Source organism: Saimiri boliviensis, chromosome 15 (genome assembly GCF_048565385.1).
Source record: "Saimiri boliviensis isolate mSaiBol1 chromosome 15, mSaiBol1.pri, whole genome shotgun sequence".
NCBI lineage: Eukaryota > Metazoa > Chordata > Mammalia > Primates > Cebidae > Saimiri > Saimiri boliviensis.
In genome coordinates, this window is record NC_133463.1 from 29,572,311 (window position 1) to 29,592,742 (window position 20,432).

The following is a 20,432-nucleotide window of genomic DNA, read 5'->3' on the forward strand; positions in this document are numbered from 1 at the left end:
AAGTCTCTGCAGGTCTTTTATTACCCACTGCTGTCATTCTCAAAAGGGCTTGCTTGTTAAACTTTATTTACTTCTGGTTGGACCCTAGGCATCACTTTGAGAAATTTCTAGAACAAAGCTTCTCAGCATAGAATACAAGGCCTCTTCCTACTCCCCCAGACCTATCTTTTTCCCATCCCCACACTATGTTCCAACAATATGAATAAACTTAAAGGTACAGTAGTCCCCTTTATCCATAGGTTTGCTCTCCTCAACAGTGGTCCAAAAATATTAATTGGAAAATTCCAGAAATAAGCAATTCATAAGTTTTTAATTGCGCACTGCTCTGAATAGCATGATGAAACCTCTAGCTGTCCTTCCTGGGATGTGAATCCTCCCTTTGTCCAGCATGCCTATACTGTGGGCATGCTTTCTGACAGTCACTTAGCAGCCAGCTTGGTTATCAGATTGACTGTCCCAGTACCACAGTGTTTGTGTTCAAGTAACCCTTAGTTTACTTAATAATGGCTCCAAAGCACAAGAGTAGTGATGCTGGCAATATTGTTATAATTGTTCTATTTTATTATTAGTCATTGTTATTAATCTGTTATTGTGCTTAAGTTATAAATTAAACTTTATCATAGGCATGTATGCACGTATATATTGGAAGATACACAATATATATAGGGGTTGGTACTATCTGTGGTTTCAGGCATCCATTGGAAGTCTTGGGACATGCCCTCCAAGGTTAAGGAGGAATAACTATACATGAATACAGTGCACCCTTTCACACCCTTGTGCCTTTGCACATTCAATCCCTGCTGAATAGAATGCCCCTTTCTCTTTGCCTGTAAGGCAAATGCTTATTCATCTTTCAAAAGCCAGCTCAGAGGCTGTCTCCTTTGGAAAGTCCTTTGGAGTGCCCTCTCCCTACACCTTATAATTGATCCTCCCTTTGATTGTGGCAAACTTGGCACACAATTCTATGAATATTTACCATACTATTGTCACTTCCTTTTATACAAGATTTCAAGCTCTTTGAGGGCGGGGATTAGAAATATCTCATCTATGTTTTATCCAACCCTGAATCCAGTACCTAGCACATTGTTGATGCTCAGTATAGTTTTGCTAGGTGATTGAATGAATGAAACACGTAATTTGGTAATCCAGATACCCAGCCCCAGCAGAAAGAACATTACCATGACTTCTGACACTTCCCAGAGTTAAGCCAAACTACAGGTTTAAAGGCCCAGCCCTCTATGAGACTACTCTCACTTCAGATACTGGCTGCAAATCTGGAGGTCTCTAGGGTACATTCACATCTGACAACCTGGCTACAAATTTGGAAGTTTACACCCCTCAATTTTGGCAATTTGCTAGACGGACTCATAGAACTCAGGAAATGCCATAGTTATGACTATGGGTTTTATTATAGCAAAAAGGATACAAATGAGAACCAGCCTAGAGAAGATACACATAGGTGAGGTCTAAGGGAAGCTTCTGTGTCCTCTCCCTGTGGAGTCAGGAAGTATTTTTCTTTCACTACATTGTTGTGTGGCACAGTATCACAATCAGGGAACTCACCTGAGCTTGGTGTTCTGAGTTTTTATTAAGCTTTCATTATGTAAACAGGATTGATTGAATCATTGGCTATATGATTGAACTCAAACTTCAGCCCTCCTTTCCTTTCTAAAGGCTGGGCTGATACAGTATTGCTCAAAGCACCAAACCTTTGATCACATGGTTGTTCCTTCTGGTATGGCTAGTCCCCATCCTGAGTCATCTTGTTATTATAAACGATGTAGGGGGTCCACCATGAGTCACCTCATTAGTATAAGCAACTATCAGGGAACCCACCATGAATAACAAAGGCAAGCCTATCATTTGGGAAATTTTAAGGATTTAGACACTGCCTTCCAGGACCTGGAGGCAAAGGCCAAATTCTTTATTACATGAGAAATGCTTTCAGCAATGATTTGGATAGAGTTGGTGCCCAGGCATGTAATCTGGTGGGTAGGGCCCACAGCAGGAAGTCCTTCCACAAATAGACACCTTACACTAGAGAGACAGGTGAGTTGCATGTAACAGCTGACATTTAGAAATAGCTGCCCTTAGATTATAGGCAGAAATCATTCAGTGCTGGACACATTTTAGGTGCTTAATATTAAGGAGTTGTTCAATTGGTGAAATGAGTGTGAGTTGGATGTTGATGGATGTGTAAGCTGGATGGATGAAAATAGGCGAGGAAGATAGAACATTCCCAGAACCAGCTTGTCAAAGGCCAGAACAAGGACACATGTGGCAAGTTCTGCAGCATGGTTCCTGCAGGACTAGAAGGGGAAGTTGGATGACTAGGAGCAGAACTCACAGATCCTTGAGTACTGGTATTAGTATATCAGTTTGGTCACTTTAATAGAAACGAAGGTAGAAGATTTAGTTCTAAGTCCTGTAAATGTCCAAGCTGGTAGGTGACCCAGTGAGGTGATTGGTTCTGCTTCTCTCCTTCCCAGAGGTATCCAGGGTCCCACATGCTTTCGTTTTATTGTGCTTCTGTACCCCGAGATATCTTCTGCATGGTTGAATCTGGTTCACTTCTACCCCATCTCTCTTCTGGTGCATGGAAAGGAAGAAATAGGACATAGGCTGAGCATGGTAGCTCATACCTGTAATCCCAGCACTTTGGAAGGCTGAGGAGGGAGGATTGCTTGAGGCCAGGACTTTGAAACCAGTCTGGGTATGTATACGAAATTAGCTGGGTGTGGTGGCTCATGCCTGTAGTCCCAGCCACTTGAGGTGGGAGGATCCCTTGAGTCCAGGAATTTGAGGCTGTAATGAACTATGGTCATGCTACTGCATTCCAGCATGGGCAACAGAGCAAGACCATGTTCCTGTTTAAAAAAAAAAAAAAAAAAGGAGGACAAAGAAGGCAAGGAATTTTCTTTCAAGGAGATGATCTAGACACTGCCCACAGCAGTATTTTTCCTCACGTCTCATTAACTACAAAGTGGTCATATGGGAAGGTAGAAAATGTAGACTCTAGCTGAAAAGCCTTGTGCCCTGTTAAAACTCCGATGTGTAGGGGGTAGGGTAAGAGTTGCATTAAAAAAAGTAAGGAGAGAGTGGATATTGGGGAAAAGTTAGCAGACCATGTCATTTCAGCCTAAAGTGTTTAGACTTCAAATCACAGGATATTGAGACCTGGAGAGCGTTTTGAGAAAAAATGGTCATGCTCCATTCTAAATGCCTTCTAGAGCCACCTGAAGTGGTTTTTGAGATCGGTGCACATTGATTTATGATGACAGCGAGGTAAGATCAGAGAAGGAGCAGCCTTACCACAGACGGGGAGGCAACAGTCCAAAAACTTCTGCAAGTATCTCTTCCACTGATGCTTGAATTTAATCTTTTTGGGGGGTATACATTTAAGGGGTACAAGTATAGTTTTGTTACATGCATATACTGTGTAGTGGTGAAGTTTGGGCTTTTAGTGTATCCATCATGTGAATAATGCACACTGTACCCATTAAGTAACTTCTCATCCCTGTCATCCTTTCGGGAAGGGTGTTGACAGTTAATGTCTTTGAGTCTCTTCCTGAAGGAGGAACTGTGATGAGGGAAACACATATTCCCCACTATTTTTTCAGTGAATTAAAAAATTATGCATATAATGTATATTTATATAAATATATGAAAATTGTGCAGGCATTCATGTTTGTAAGAGAACATGTAACCTGCCTAAGAAATAGTTTGAAAAACAGGTTCACCATGTAAATACTTTCACTGCACAATCATGAGGTTAGAGAGCAAATTCATTGAAAGTTACAATAGAGATTCTTCAAAAGGCATATCGTAAGAGAAGGTAGGAGAGAAAAAAAATAAAAGCTTTGATAATACACAAATTTAACCCTTCACTTGTAAAAATGCTACAGAGAATCATTTACTTTTAATACTCTTAAGATTCAAATGGTATTTCAGTTTTCCAAAGAAGTAAGGGAGTCACCATCAATCAAATACAAAAATAAATATAAATTTCAATTGTAATATGATATGGTAAACAAGACACTAGTATTATGAAAGCAAGTAATGTATATGGTTGTGTGTGTGGTTGACAAAGTCAGAGATATAGTGGAAGTATTTTCAAAAGAACTGACCATTTATTTTCTTTTTCTTTTCTTTTCTTTCTTTCTTTTCTTATAATAGGGTCTCACTCACCCAGGCTGGAGTGCAGTGGTGCAATCATGGTTCATGCAGTCTCAATCTCCTGGGCTCAAGTGGTCCTCAACCTCAGCTTTCTGAGTAGCTGGGACCACAGGTGTGTGCTACCATGCCCAGCTAATTTTTTTTTTTTTGGTAGAGACAGGGTCTTGCCACGTTGCCAAGGCTGAACTTGGATTCCTGGGTTCAAGCAATCCTTCCGCCTCGGCCTCCCAAAGTGCTGAGATTACAGGCATGGGCCACTGCATCCAGCCAACAGTTTACTTTAGATGTAAACTCTGATAACATTAAATAAGCAAGAGGAGAGAGAATCGTAGTTTATGCAAAAGGAACTGTAAGTACAAGTGACCTGAGACAGGATAGAACCTGGTGACTAAGAATAATTAAAAGTATCGTGTAAGTGAAATGGAACGAGCCCAGAATGATTCTTGAAGGCCGGGTACAGTGGCTCACCCCTATATCCAGCACTTTGGGAGGCTGAGGCAGACAGATCACTTGAGCTCAGGAGTTTGAGACCAGCTGGCCAACATGGCAAAATCACCATCTCTATACCAAAATTAGCCAGGCATGGTGGCATGCGCCTGTAGTCCCAGCTACTTGGGAGACTGAGGCAGGAGAATTGCTTGAACCCAGGAGGTGGAGGTTGCAGTAAGCTGAAATTGTGGTACTGCACTCCAGCCTGGGTGACAGAGCGAGACTCCATCTAAAAAAATAAAATAAAAATAAAACAAAATGATCACTGAAAGGCAATAAAGCGTCTCCTAAGGATGTTAGACCTAAGGATAGTGGGGATCCTTTGAAGTATTTTAAGCAGGTAAGTATTTCAAATATATTCATCTTGGTGAGTATAGAGAAACACTGGAAGGGAGCAAAGGCAGACGAGGTGTCAGCAAGCGTTGTAATCTACATTAACTGAGTGATGGGTACCCTAAAAATCCTGACTTGACCACTAAGCAGTCTATGCATGTAACAAAATTGCATGTGTACCATATACATTTGTACCAAACATGAAAAATTTATTCTTATGAGTAGACCTGTAATACAAAATTATACCCAATTGTTACTATTGTATTTTAAAAACATATCAATAAAAAGCTGTAGAAGTTTATACCCTTTCTTATGAGTACTACATAAATAATGGCCTTGATTTTAGCTTGCAAAGCCTGAAGTATTTATAGTCTAGCCCCACTGTCGATGATTCCTTCTGTGTGGAGGATCCTTTCTAGAGGAACACCCTGCTCTCCCTCTCCTCCCATATCACGTGCCACTCTTCTCCAGACGAGGAGGTTTGACCTGACTGATGAAACTGGGAGAAGGAGCTTAGCATCTGCCTTGAGTAGAAATGGTATTTCTTTTGTCCTTCGTTAAAAGGAAAACCCCACAGGGTTGGTCCCTAAGGAGGAAACTGTCATTTTCCAGCTGCACCTGTTATTGGTGAGTAACGAGAACTAAGCCATGGCCTCCGATGGACCTTTGCATCAGTATTGAGGGTGCTGTTGCCGCCATAAGCCTCCAGGTTCCCATGTCTACCTCTGAACCGTTTCAGAACTCCAGTGGGGAATAGGGATGCTGCTTGTTAACCCCTCCAAAGCCAAGAGGGTGTATAGAGGTTGCTCCTGGAGGGGTATCAGAGCAGCTGTGCTCATCTCTCCTGCCACTGAGATGCAGAGAGTCTGGCATAAGAGGGGAGGATGTGATAGGCTCTCAGCAAACACTTGAAAACTGATTTGAGTCCATAAACCAAGGCTCTCGCAGAGAAATCAAACTGATGGAAGAGAGCAGGAAGGAAGGGGAAAGCAGGAAAGAAGAGGGGATCAGAAAGAGGGGAGCTAAATTAGTGAACCTGGGTAGGCTTAGTGTAACAGCTAAGGGTGTGGTAGTTTTTATATTCTTCTTTAACAATTTTTCCTTGCTTTCAGCTTCCAGGTTTATGTTTTCCCTCTTCCATGAGCCCAGACTTTTCCATAACATACTGGTCAGTTTCATAAACTTTCTTTAAAAGAGGTGATTGTGAGTGCAGTTTTCCATTCTGCTTTCCAGCGCACTTAGCTCTTTTTAGGAGGCTTGACAGGCTGTGGCAGTGTCCAGCTGCAGGGAGTCCTGCATCTCTGATAGCGAGTGATGACTCACTTCCTGCTGCTTGACTTGAGAAGCTCCTGAATACACTCCTGGGTCAGGCCCCTGCAGTGCAGGCTTAATCTGCTGCTGACCCAGGATCCAACCCAGCTGTTAGGTGGAAATCCCACAGTTCCAATTCTGCAGCAGTGGGAGGCTTTCTGAGTAGCCGTCCAGCTCAGATGCTTTGAAGGAGGGATGAGAGGAAAGCTGTGAGTGAGAAGGCAGGAATGTGCAGGCAGGCCCAGCATTCCAGAGGGTTTTGTTTATGATATTGGGAACATCTCATAGGCCTTGGGATAATTACTTCTCAAGATTCAGGAATGATTTAGCTTTCCGTGCCCCACTCAAGTCAGACTGATTATACTTTAATAGACATAATAAGAAAATTCTTAATCCTGGCTACACGTAATAGCAACTTCCGTTAGATGGCTAATAGGTTCCTTGAAAGTTAAACATTTAAAATAACGCTCTTGATCTTACCCCTCTCCCACCAAACATGCCCTTTTCCAACCTTCCCCTCTTGTTGCGTGACACCACTTGCCACATATGCAGCCTCACTTCTTGTCCTCTGGATGGCTTATATGGTTTGGATGTCTCATTCCCTCCAAATCTCATGTTGACATGTGACCTCCAGTGTGGAAGGTGGGCCTCCTGGGAGGGGTTTTGGTGATGAAAATGAGCTCTCATGAATGTGTTGGTGCTGATAAGAGTGAGTTCTCACTCTGAGTTCACTCCAGATCTGGTTGTTTGAAAAAGCCTGACACCTCCTCCCTTTCTCTCTTGCACTCACTCTTGCTATGTGATATACCTGCTCCCTCTTTTCCTTTTGCTATGATTACCAGGCTCCTGAGGCTCTCACCAGAAGCAGATACCAGCACCACACTTCTTGTACAGCCTGCACAAGTGTGAGTCAAATAAACTTTTTTTTGAGATGGAGTTTTGCTTTTGTCACCCAGGCTGGAGTGCAATGGTGTGATCTCAGCTCACTGCAACCTCCGCCTCCTGGGTTCAAGCGATTCTCCTGTTTCAGCCTCCCAAGTAGCTGAGATTACAGGTACCCACCACCATGCCCAGCTAATTTTTTTGTATTTTTAGGAGAGATGGGGTTTCACCATGTTGGCCAGGCTGGTCTCGAACTCCTGACCTCAGTTGATCCATTCACCTCGGCCTTCCAAATGCTGGGATTACAAGTGTGAGCTATCGCACCCAGCCAATAAACTTATTTTCTTAGTAAATTACCCAGTCCCAGGAATTCCTTTATGGCAACATACAATGGATTAACACAACATCCTATGTCCATGAGCTATCCATTATCAAGCCCTGTGATCCTCCTTTGAAAATCTACCCCAATTCTACCACTCCTCACCATCTCCATGGCTTCCACCTAGTCAAGTTTCCTCCATCCATCATCCAGACTATTGTGAAACCTCCTAACTCATCTTTCTGCTTCTGTCATTTTAAGGGTAAATCGTGTCGGACATCTCTCCTACTGACTAGGCTCACTCTCAGTGGCTTAAATTGCAGTCAGAATAAAATCGAAACTTCTTATGAGAACTTGCAAGGCCCAAAATGCACGGCCTTTCCTTACCTACCTCTCTGATAATTTTTTCTACTATTTTCCCACATCATGATCCTCCAGCCACAATGCTCTTTTCTCTGTTTCTTGAGCCTCCAAACTCATTCCCAGCTCAGATATGATGCTCCCTATATTTGGAAGTCTCTTTCCCAGATCTTTGCTTACATAGCTTCTTCACATCTTCTGGAATCAGCAAAAATGTCATCTCCTTAGAGCAACCTTCCTTGATGAGCATACTTCACCGTGCCCTGTTATTCTCCATCCCACTTACTGTGTTTTGTTTTCCTCATCACTCTATCTGAAACTGCGTTTATTTGTTTCTTTGTCTATTCTGTGTCTCCTTTTGCTAGAATGAAAGGCAAAGATTTTGCCATTTTCACTACATGGTATCTGGAATAGTGAACCTGGTTATAGTAGATGCTCATTAAATTTTTACGGAATGGCTGAACATGGTGGCTCACACCTGTAATCCCAGCACATTGGGAGGCCAAGATGTGAGGACCACTTGAGGCCAGGAATGTCAGACCAGCCTGGTCAACATAGTGAGACCCCCCATCTCATTAAAAAAATTTATGGAATGGCTAAATGACTATTAGCTGTTGTCTAACAAACACCTATTATGCACCTGACACTGAACTAGGGGCGCCTCTCTGCTATTGGCCAAGCATCAGGTGATCCAGACCCACCTGGTGGTACTTCCAGCTACATGAGTTCCCTCTATAGACAAGATGTTTGAACTCACCCTGAGGCCAGTGTCAGTTCGAAGGCAAAGGACACTTAGAGGAAAGATTCTAATCTATATAATCATAACACAAGCTTCCCAAGCTGTTGATGACACCCCATTTTTGGCAAAATAAAAGTGGACTTCTCCACCAGATTGCCGTCACTCTTCGCAGACCAGTCACAGTCTCTTTTGCATCCACTCTTTCCTTGTCCCTGCACCCCATCTCTAGCCACGTTGGACTTTCCCGAACGTGCCATCAGTCTGCCTCCACTTATGCTATTCCCTGGCATCAAGGATTCCTTCTCCATTTCTCTACCTCATGAAATCATACACTCATCCTTTTAGAGCTACCTCAAATGTCACCTTTATATAAAAACTCCTTTGCTTTTTTCCCTCCATAGTCAAAATTAATCACTTTTCTAAGCTATTCCAACACTTAGTTCACCCTGCTGGTATAACATGACAGGATATTACAACCTGTTAGAGCTCTTATTTTGCATCTATCTCCCATAGTGCCTAGCAGAGAACTTGGCAGAGAGCATTGTGTTAGTTTGCTAGGGCTGTGATAACTATGTGGCTTGAACAACAGAAATTTTTGTCTTGCTGTGTCTGGAAGCTAGAAGGCTGAGATCAAGGTGCTGGCAGGGTTGGTTCCTCTGGAGGACCATTAGAGAATCTGTCTGGCACTCCTCTCCTGGCTTCTGGTGGTTTGCTGCAACCTTTGGTGTCCTTGGCTTGTGGAAATATCACCTCAGTTTCTGCCTTTATCTGCACTTGTTGCTTTCCCTGTGTGTATGTCTGTCTCAGTTCAAATGCTTCCTTTTTATAAGGACACCAGGCTGGGCACTGTGGCTCATGCCTGTAATCCCAGCACTTTGGGAGGCTGAGGTGAGTGGATCACCTGAGGTCAGGAGATCAAGACCAGCCTGGCCAACATGGCGAAACCCCATCTCTACTAAAAATACAAAAAAATTAGTCAAGTGTGGTGGTGGGCACCTGTAATCCCAGCTACTTGGAAGGCTGAGGCAGGAGAATCGCTTGAACCTAGGTGGCAGAGGTTGCAGTGAGCTGAGATCACGCCATTTCATGGTAATCCAGCCTAGGCAACAAGAGCAAAACTCCATCTCAAAAAAAAAAAAAAAAAAAAAAGAAAAAGAAAAAAAAGAAGGACACCAGTCATGGATTAGGGCCTGCTATAATGACCCCATTTTAACTTGATTACCTCAATAAAGACCCTATCTCCAAATAAGGAAGGGTACATTCTGAGGGTACTGGGAGGTTAACACAACAATATATCTTTTGTTTGGAGGAACAGTTCAAATGATAACAAATATTTTCCCAAAAAGAACTTATTAATGAGTCAATATGAACTGGAGTCCTTTTGGGAAGAAAAGTGTCCATCTGTCCTCTGTCTTCTTCTCTAGGTTGCATTTTCTGAGGGCAAGACCTGTGTCTCTTGAAGAAAAGTGATACAGCATGTGGTTGCTCAAATTTTAACTGACTGTAAATACTTATTCGGATACTACTTTTTGTCAGAAGAAACCTGACATTGCAGGGAAGCTCCAAAGGCTCTATAAGGTTGGAATTCACATGGTGGTAAGTAAGTTCATGCAAACCCATCTCACATTTTGTGTTGCGTTTTTCAGCATAGTGACAGTAAGATAAATTATGTTTTGAATCCAATGAAATATCTACATAAGTCAGGTATTGGGGCCAGGCAAAGGTAGTAATAGCTAGTGTACATTCTCTCAGTTAACTCTCATGAGAGCCTGCTAAGGTAGTTATAGGAATCAGTCCCATTTTATTGGATAAAGAAGCAAGATAGATACAAGAGAGAGAGATGTTGAGTGGCCCGAGGTCACACAGATGGAACGTGGTGGAGCCAGGATCTGGCTCAGTTCTGATACAGAAGCCAATATTCTTAGTCCCCATTACACTCTGCCTTTCTGCTTATGTTATGAGCTAGGTTTTGGGAACCTGGGCTCGTAAGTTGGAATGGGCTTGGAAGGCCATCTCAATACCCTCTTCAGAGCGGGAGACCCTACTTTAACCTCCAGGACCAATGGCGTGCCTGCAGTATTTCTAGGCTTCAATTTCACTTTCTGTAAAATGAAGAAGTTGGGCTTTGTATTCCCTACCAACTTAATAACTCCATGATCATGCAAAAAAACAAAACAAAACAAAACAAAACAGGAAATGCATTACACCAAGAGGTGTGGTTGCAAATTCTAATTATAAGAAAAAATCTTTCTTACAATGAATTGCTATCTATCCTCCTGCAGCTTCTATCCTTTCTCCTTGCTTGGCCCCTCTGAAGCAACAGAGAGAATAGCCCACTCCTTCCACATGATAGCTCTGTATAGACAACAGCCTTTCTTCCTTTGACACCATCTCCAAGTACTTTCCCATGTTGGTTATCTTCCTCTGGGCAAAGTCCATGTTGTCAAGTAAATCTCTCTTAAAAAACATGAACTAGAAGGTCTGAAAACATTGAGTAGCTTAGTGTCTGCTACATGCAAAGTCAAAGCAGTGGACTCCGTTCTTTGTCCTGTTTGGATGCTGTTTCTTCTGCAGAGCATCATGGAGGGAAATGAAGCCTGCCAATTAAACTAGGGTTGTGGCGAGAGTGAGTTGACCGCAGGTGTTCTGGCATGCAGGAGCTCTGCCACTTTTCAGGTGGTTGCTAGAGCTCAGCCCACCAGGACTCTCAAACCCACTGCAAGGGACTGAATGTATGTGTTCTGCCGCCAAATTCTATGTTGCAATTCTAACCCCCAGTGTGATGGTTTCAGGAGATGGGGCCTTTGGGAAGTAATTAGATCATGAGAGTGAAGCACTCATAAATGGGATTAGCACCCTTATAAGGGCATCTTTTTATAAAAGAGATCATTTGCAACCTGGAAGAAATCCCTCACCAGAACCATGCTGGCACCCTGATCTCAGGCTTCCAGTCTCCAGAACCGTGAGAAACAAATTTATGTTGTTTATATGCTACCCAGTCTATGGTATTTTGTGATGGCAGCTGGAACACACCAAGACACCCACCCACGTCCTCATTCATTTCTAGCATTGACTCAGGCTTGCTTATAGGCTCACCTCTGTCTCATCACTTATCTAGTTAAGTCCCAGTTATTAGATTTCTTTAGATGGTCTGGGGCAGTGGGAGGTATTTGCCTTCCCCCTGCCACCTCTCCCGGCCCGTCCCTGATACAGAGGTACCTGCCTTTCCACTGTAGGCCCCATCTTCTCTCACTCCTATCCACCCCATTTACTGTTGCCAGAGTAATTCTTCTGCAGCACAGCCTCCTCTTGCAACTCCTTAATCACCTGCCACATTATTTCTCTGCCCATTGGCCTATGGCCAGGGCCTCTGTCCAACAGAGCCACCTTCCCAGTGGCCTCTCATCTCAGTCTCTGTCATGTTGAGAATGACACCTTTTTCTTAGTTTATATCTAAAAAACCGGCACAGAGAATGTCCTAAAAAAAGTTTGTTATTAAATTGTTATGAACTCTTCCTTTTGTGGGCAAATACCGATCTGTTTCCTGACACTGAGGGAAGGACTTATTTGTGTTCTTCTCCAGAAGTCAAAAGGACTGAGTCTGGCTGGACCGCTCTGGCTTTGAACACAATTCCCTTGCTCATTAAAACATTTTGAGATGTTTGAGTTTGTAATGAAAGAAAACACCTCCTCCCAAATTAATCCCAAAGAAATTCATCCCACTTTAGCGACTCAGAGGAAGATATTACAAATCCTAACATATGCCAAATACCAATTCCAGATGGTAAGAATGAAAGAATATTAAAAGTAAGAAAGCCTGGTAATTAAACAGACAAGTGGATGACATGATGGCTTTGGGTTTCTGGATGAATCCCAGATGGAGGATAAGGATCCGCTCCAGCTGTGTAGCAGGGCGAGTCATTCCCAGGAATGACACGTACAGTTTCCACTTATCTGCAAGTCCATTCTGTGAGAAAGATTAGATTCACTTCTCTTTCCAATAGCAAATGTATTTTGAAATGACTTTGGTTGAGTCCAGTTCCTTATTTTCTCACTGAGAATTTACTCCACAATGATATTCTGTGACTGCAGGAGCATCGGAGATTAGGACTCCCAAAAGCATAGTCCTGAATTACTTCCTGCCATTGCAAGCCATTCTCAAGGCCTGGGCCCTGGGTCTCCTTTTCTGGACCCAGGTCAGAGAGGAGTGAAGGCTTACAGCTGGGAACAGTGGACAACAACTTAGTCCATGAGGCCATGGATTTCCTGGAAGTCAGAGTGTTGGCTTGTGCTTCTCAGCACTTCAGGCAGCACAGCACCCTCTTTTTTCCTTCTATGGATGACCCACATTCCCATCTCTTGCAAAAATTTAGCAAGCTCTTAAGGGTAAGGGCGAAGCTTGGCGTGGATGGATGACATAGAGCAGGCATCCCCAAACTACGGCTCGTGGGCTGCATGCGGCCCGCTGAGGCCATTTATCTGGCCCCCTGACACACTTCAGGAAGGGGCACCTCTTTCATTGGTGGTCAGTGAAAGGAGCACAGTATGTGGCGGCCCTCCAACGGTCTGAGGGACAGTGAACTGGCCCCCTGTGTAAAAAGTTTGGGGACGCCTGACATAGAGGAACTGCTACAGGAGGCACCATCTCATCTGAATGGTATTTTGGGCTTGAACAAAGCGTGACTATTAAGACTTTTAATTGCCAAAACAAAGTCTTAAATACAGACACTGAATAAGTGGGATCATAGCATCATGCAAGGACATGATCTCAAGGACACGGCATGAGATTTCTGTGGAGTATTTGTAATTAATAGATTCATTTCATGAACATTTATTAAGACTCATATGTGCCAGGCATGTGACTTAGTGCTGAAAATATACCTAGAAAATGGGAAGAATTCAGTAACTGTTGAATTGCATGTGTACACACACACACACACACACACACACACACACACACAGCATTCCCATTCACATAATCTTCTTTCAACACCTGGAGACTGTTGGTTTGAAGTACCAGCTGTAGCTGCTTGCATTTGCTTTGGATACCTGATTTCCTCATTTACTTTTTACCCCTGATTTAATTTGATGTTGCTGCTGAGTAAGAGAAGCTTAGATGTTGGGAGAGAGATGGAAAGAGAAATATGTATTTGGTGTAAGACGTTTGTGTACACATCTGAGCTGTTGATTTAATGAGATGACATCCACATCTGCAAATTGAGTGAGAAAGGGGAGAGAAGGGATTCACACACTGGCTGCATAATTACAGATTTGTTTAACTGTCAGTAGGATTCCATTTCATGGTTTTGTTTTTATAATTAAAATTATTTCACCACTGGGTTAAAACCTTATATCTTAAGTGTCACCCAGAAGCATAGTTTTGTGATTGAGTTGTTCTGGAAAGCCTTTGAAACATAAGGTTTACTGAGGAAATAATAAAATACAGGCATAATAAATATGGGGTACAAAGTCAAGGTGGTTGATTAACGTGTAAAGATTATTGAACTGTGCAGTGAAATATGGGGTAATCTAGTGGACATGGTTTATTGGTAAAAATTTTAAAACACAGGGTATTTTAAAATAAATAAAACCCGACTTTGATTAGTGTGTGCACTTTCAGTAACAGAATACATAATCTTGAAAAAATATTGGAGTCCCTTTTGAAGTACAATGGTTTAGTACCAATTTTTCATTTGAAATTAGTGTTTACTCTCAGCCAGAGAAAACTCCCAGATGTTTTTTTCATTAGGCCATGTATTTAATTAGAAGCCATAATTATAGAGCACTTTGCAATGTGCAATGTGTTATTCCTCATAGATGAACCTACACCACCATTAATAACTATCGTTCATTAAGGGTTTGTTTTGTACCTGGCCCTGTGGTAAGCACTTCACAAACTCATTTAATTCCCAAACCCTGTGGCTATTTTTATGTGCATTTTACAAATTAGAAGTCTGTTACCAAGTAAAGTTAATAAGCCCCTTGCCCATGGTTATGGAGAAGCAGAGCTGGAATCTCTGCCTCCTGGTCAGATCTGTCTGACTGCAAAGCCTATGCCCTTCATCACTGCACTGACCCTGGATGTATTTGAGTGGGGAGGTATTTGTATGGGGCTTCATCTGCTTAGCTTTGTCCTGCATATTAACAGTGTGTGTGGTTGGAAAGAACACCTGGTCACTTTGTCTTCTCTAGCAACCAGCACCTCAGTTTCATGCTCTGTAAAATGGGGATCTCATTCCTATTACTTACAGGGTTGTTGTGAGTCTTCAATGAGATAATGCATAAAGGTTAAAACTTGCAAGGAGTCATGTAAATATGAATATCAATTATGTTAATTTTACTGTGACAATATTTATCTGTCAATCCTTCTGTGGATATAGTTACTTCTGTAGTGGAGGCAGAGTATCTAGCTGGCTTTTTAAAGTTTAAACAACAGAAATGTGCTTAGGAGTAAAATCCTTTTCCTAATCCTCTGCTTTCTCCCTGTAGATCAAATAGGAATACCCATATCTCCCTGGAGATGGAGAGTTTTGTTTAACTGAAAAATGACTTGGCTTCTGAAAAGCGTTCTTTCCTTCTCCATAAATATTTAAAAGCTCTATTGTCATTGGAAGAACTTCCTTAGCACATTCGCCACTGCATCCACTCCCATATTTTTCCTTTTCTTTCCCCCCCCCTAGTAACCCCATAGCTTTTAAAGAGAAACTTTGGGATTGTTTCTTTCCTAAAAGGGATATTTATTTTATTCCGAAATGTCAGATGACTCATGGCAGTTGGAAGAGGGCCATTTAAGATAGTGGATGCTGAACTGCTAAATAAATCATAGTCGATATACCCAGATTAACTTCTCTTAGCATGTGCAGACCAAAGAAGAGCCTTCATTCAAAGAGATAGTTGCTCAGGATTTCATGGTTCAGAAGCAGCAGATAAGGTACAAAGTACATATACTTGCAGCCAACCCACTACCTGAAAGAACCATCTGGAGAAGTTTCTGAAAATTCATATCCACTTAGTAACTATTTGCTGAGGTTCAATCACAAAGAAAGAACTATGTTAGGGATGAAAGGGGCACAAAGATGAGTAAGATGCAGAGCTTGTTTGCAAGATGTTTTTATATTATTGGGGAGGCAAAGACTGGAATACAGGTAAGCATAACATAAGTAGAATAACACACGTCTAACAAAGATACAACATGTTGGATTAAGAAGAAAGGCTAGATCACATCCTGTTGGGGAAAAGAAAAGAGACTTCATGAAGAAGTTGGGACACTGGGAACAAACAGTGGTCCAGCTTGGCTGGAGTGTTGGGTGACTGTAGGGAAAGAATGTGAAATAGGATGGAAAGGTGACTCATTCAGGTGACATTGCAGTAAGTCTTCAAAACTGAGTCTTCCACGAGAGAGACTCAGTGAGAAGCTCGTCCCTGGAATTATCCCATTTTTCACATCTGCAGGTCCTTATATAGGGTTATAATAAACCTGCATCTTTTGTGGGGTACCCTGGGTGGATTTTGTGTACAAAATGAGCATGACCCAAGTTAACCTCCTTCCTTTGTTATTTTTTCCTCCATTTATTATATCTGCTTTTCCCCAGGGCTTGATATTAGAGCTGTGGGTGTTTGATAACTGGCTACAGCTATTGATGGCAAAGGGATTCCTCGCTCAGCCCATTTGAAATCTTTTAATCTGGATTGCACAATCCTGTAATGATTGGAATGGATCTGGGCAGGGAGGAGGGTCCTTAAGTTATTGGTTCTCAGCCCTGGCCGCATATTAGAATTGCTTAGGAAGATTTAAAAAATTTTGATCTTTTGGCCGTCTCAGGATAACTGAATTAGTCCCCTTGAAATTGGGACTAGACATTAGTTTTAATTTTTAGGAAATTCCTCTGGTGATTTCAATGTACACTGAGAGTTAGGAACAACTGCTTAGATAATTTCTGTCAGGAAACACAAAAAATCCAGCTGTCAAGTAGCCTAATATTTCCCTTTTTGGTATCTTTTCTTGAAGTCAGGGTGAAACTCAAAGTGTGATTTCTCAGTGTAGGTTCCCATTCAAGCATTATCTATATATAACAGCCGGCAGCTTCATTAGAGAGAATGACAGATCACATATTTGCCCAACATAGGAACCAAGGCTGGCCAATATGAGGATTGTGATTTTTGACAAATTGACCACTGCTTTTTGTTCTAAGACATTGTCTTTGAGACAATTACTTCAGAATCCACAGTGTAACCAGCACTTTCATCTCTGAACACATAATGTTGATAAGGCATGTGGGATTGCAGAGCCCAGCTGTTACAGGAAAAGGGTCCTGATCCAGACAGTAGGAGAGGGTTCTTGGATCTTTCACAAGAAAAAATTCAGGGTGAGTCTGGAGTGCAAAACAAAAGCAAGTTTATTAAGAAAGTAAAGTGGTGAAAGAACAGCTACCCCATAGACAGAGTACAGTGTTTCCGGAAGTAAGAGGAGGAACACATCAACCCTAGGTGCAATACTTGTACATATAGGATGAAAAAAAAATAAGGGCTGGGCACCGTGGCTCATGCCTGTAATCGCAGCCCCTTGGGAGACAGAGGTGGGTGGATCACAAGGTCGGGAGTTTGAGACCAGAGTGGCCAAGATGGTGAAACTCCATTTCTACTAAACACTACAAAAATTTGCCTGGTGCAGTGGTGTGTGCCTGTATCCCAGCTACTCGGGAGGCTGAGGCAGGAGAATTGCTTGAACCTGGGTGGCCGAGGTTGCAATGAGCTAAGATCGTGCCACTGCACTCCAGCCTGGGTAACAGTGAGACTCCATCTTAAAAAACAAACAAACAAACAAAAACAACCATGGGGAGATGTGCTCTGCTACAAGGATTTGTGATAAAGGATTTATTTTTTAAATTACTATATTTTTCAAGGATCAATATTATTATCTTTAAAGCAAAATTAGGAATGCCTTTGCCTGGGTCTGGTTAGTAAACGTTATCAATTTGTTCCTTTAATGGTAAACAACTAGAGGCTAAGAATACCTTTCTGGGAACACAGCCCAGCAAGCCCCAGCCTCATTTTCCTAAGGCTCACCCAAGATGAAGTAACTTTGTTTCTAATGCCTTTGACACAGCTACTTGAAATAGATTTTTCTGCCCAAAAGACTTTTAGTTAAGGTCCTTCAAGATAATGTCAGACTCCTTGCTTAGGGTTCTTCTGGTTCAAGTCCTTAAATAAGAAGTCTGGTTTCTAAGAGCTTGATGTTTTACCTTGAATTATCTGGGTAATTTCTCCAAGCTCTCCATTCTGTATATAGACTTTTCCTTGGATTAAGAAATCCAGATTCAAAAATATGGAGCACTGTGTTTTATGCCTATACTGCTCTTCAGAGTTATAAATTGAAGGGAGAGCCCTTCACAAGTACCAGCTTATGGGAAGAATCTGGTCCAAAGTCACAGATTGTTTTGACTTCACAGTTGTCCTGTGGGGAATTACCTTGATAAACTAATAGCCTGAGACTATGATCAGGCAAGGCAGAGTAGCCTGAAAAGTACACTATCAAGCAAGCTAGAGTAAAAACTATACTTCCCAGTATTCCCTTACAGCCAGGCCTGGCTATGTCACTAAGTACTGGCCAAGGGATATAAGCAGAAATGAAATGCAACATTTTGCCAGCCTCAGAAGGAAGGAGTACCTTCTCTCTCTCCCTTTCCTGCTGGTGGGAATGAGGAGGTCATGAAAAGTGATCTGGGGCCATGTGGTTGAGGGCAACTTTCATGTGAAAGAAAAATATATTTCTATCTTGCTTATACCAGTGTTATTCTGGGGTGCTGTCACATACAACTGAAATCATATTAGAAGTCATACACCATCCCTCAGAGTCTTAAGTACCATTACAAAAATATTTGGTAGGCACTGGTCCTCGGGAAGGGAAGTTGGGAAGAAAACTTGACTTGCAACACTTCATCACCAACATCCTGTTGAAAGTAGTCTGATTTGAGTTTATCATATGCCCAAGCAGAAATGGATCACACAAAAACCAAACAGTCTAGAGGAGTGTGCACTAGGTCCAGCTTCTGGCATGTTGGAAAACTCGGCTAAGTAGAAGAAACACAGCAGAAACAAACTCCATTCCTATTGGAAGAACAAAGTGTTACCCACACTCTAAAAGGAGACATCCCTGTGTTTCATGCACAGTTCACTGGGAATCATTTATTTAAAATACGACATTAGTTATGTCTATATGTTCAACCTTTCTCCCAGGACAAAAAAAAAAAAAGGTTGGATTTCTGAATTACGTGCATCAGTTGCTTTGCTAAAGTCATAAATTCCAAGGAAAGAGCAAAATGTGAAAGGTGTTAAAATCTAGGGAATACTTTCGGCTGAGACAGTGAGCCCCATACCATTCCTTACCGAGTTTGGCTGCCATTTGTCTCTGTATGAGCTCCCTAAGCAATGATCCTTCTGGATATCTGTGGAGAGGAGGGGCTCAACTCTATATTTCATAAGGTTCACTTCATTTTTTCCTCAGCCCCAGAGAAGGCAGTCTAGCATAGAGCATGTTTAGGAAAGAAAGTAATGAGCTGTCAGGAAGGGCAGATTAGAAGCAATTCACTGACTAGTCAGTCAGTATCTTAAGCCATGTTCTTGTCACGTTGGTAAACTTTTCTACCTCTCTGTTCCTCCTAGGAATTCATGTATTACCCTCAGGGCATTGCATCCCGTCAACTCACTTGGGTTATCTAATCCATTCACACTGGCTCCAGTCTTCTTGGCACATAAGAACTGAAGACATACGTGATGTATGTACATATTTCTCTGCTGAGCCACTGTTCTTGCCTTGGTTCCACTGCAGACTCAGACATTTCAAGAGCACAAGGTTTAACAAAACATATGGCACCAAGTTACATGAAATGTGGTGTTTAATTCCACCCAGAAGTGTTTTTGGTGATACAGTGTGGAGTTTTAAAATAATATTGTAGCACAAAAAATGTAAATGTTCTTGCAAATGTCACATCTTTCCCAAGTGCTTTGGTTGATTTATCCTTAAGTGAACAGCCTTAATTATATTTCTGTTACTCATTAATAGCTGCAGTGGAGGATGAGTGGGGATATTCAGTCTCAGAGCTTTCTGAGTGCTGACTTGATGAGATGACGCATAGACATCGGGGAAAAACATGTCCCACAAGGAGATGGGATGATGGATTTGCTGATCTATTTGGTGCTATAACCAATATTCAGTAAAGGATGTAGCACTTTTTAGGGAAAGCAATTGCTGAGGTTGAAGTGTGTTCTTACAGGTCACGGAGTTTCTTTCAGCTCTATCAGGATTCTCTAGGCATTCCAGTAGGTTCCTGATATCAGCTTCTCCCTGAAACTGTGAACATCCAGGATATATTGTTATTGTCCTTTCCGCCGAAGACCTTAAGAAAAGAGGGGGCTGCAGGTTCTGAGAGGGAAAAATGAGAACCAGTTGGTTGTGACGGCAAGGAGGACAAGGTCTGGGGGCCAAAGGAAGAATGAATCAAGAAAAAAAGCAACTTAACATTTGGGTACATGATAGGCTGGTGGAGGTAAGAGCAATTTGTAGCTCAAAAGCTGGGCAAATCACCCGGAGGCGATTGTGGTTACTAGCACCTACCAGGGAAGGGTCCTAATGGGCAGAGGCAAAAAGCTGAGCTTTGTCCCTCCAGCTAATTTAGTCTCCCTGGGATGGCCTGCTTAGAGTGGATAGGGAGAAGTGGTCCAAAAAGCTAACATTGATTGACAAAGCTAACATTGCCTCATTCAAGCCTCACAAACTGGTTTTCAAGGTAGATATTATTATCCGTATTCTTCCAAGAGAAACTG

General features: G+C 42.2%; 1 protein-coding gene across 6 annotated transcripts in view; it reads left to right on the top strand.

Annotated features, from left to right (window-relative positions):
• TSPYL5 (TSPY like 5) overlaps positions 1-20,432 on the top strand; it is a 282,157-nt gene that overhangs the window by 98,651 nt on the left and 163,074 nt on the right. For all 6 annotated transcript variants that reach the window (XR_012514053.1, XR_012514052.1, XR_012514055.1 and 3 more), the window contains one exon: positions 10,034-10,205. The gene's annotated coding sequence lies outside the window, so the exon portion shown is untranslated. The remainder of the gene's footprint in view (positions 1-10,033; positions 10,206-20,432) is intronic.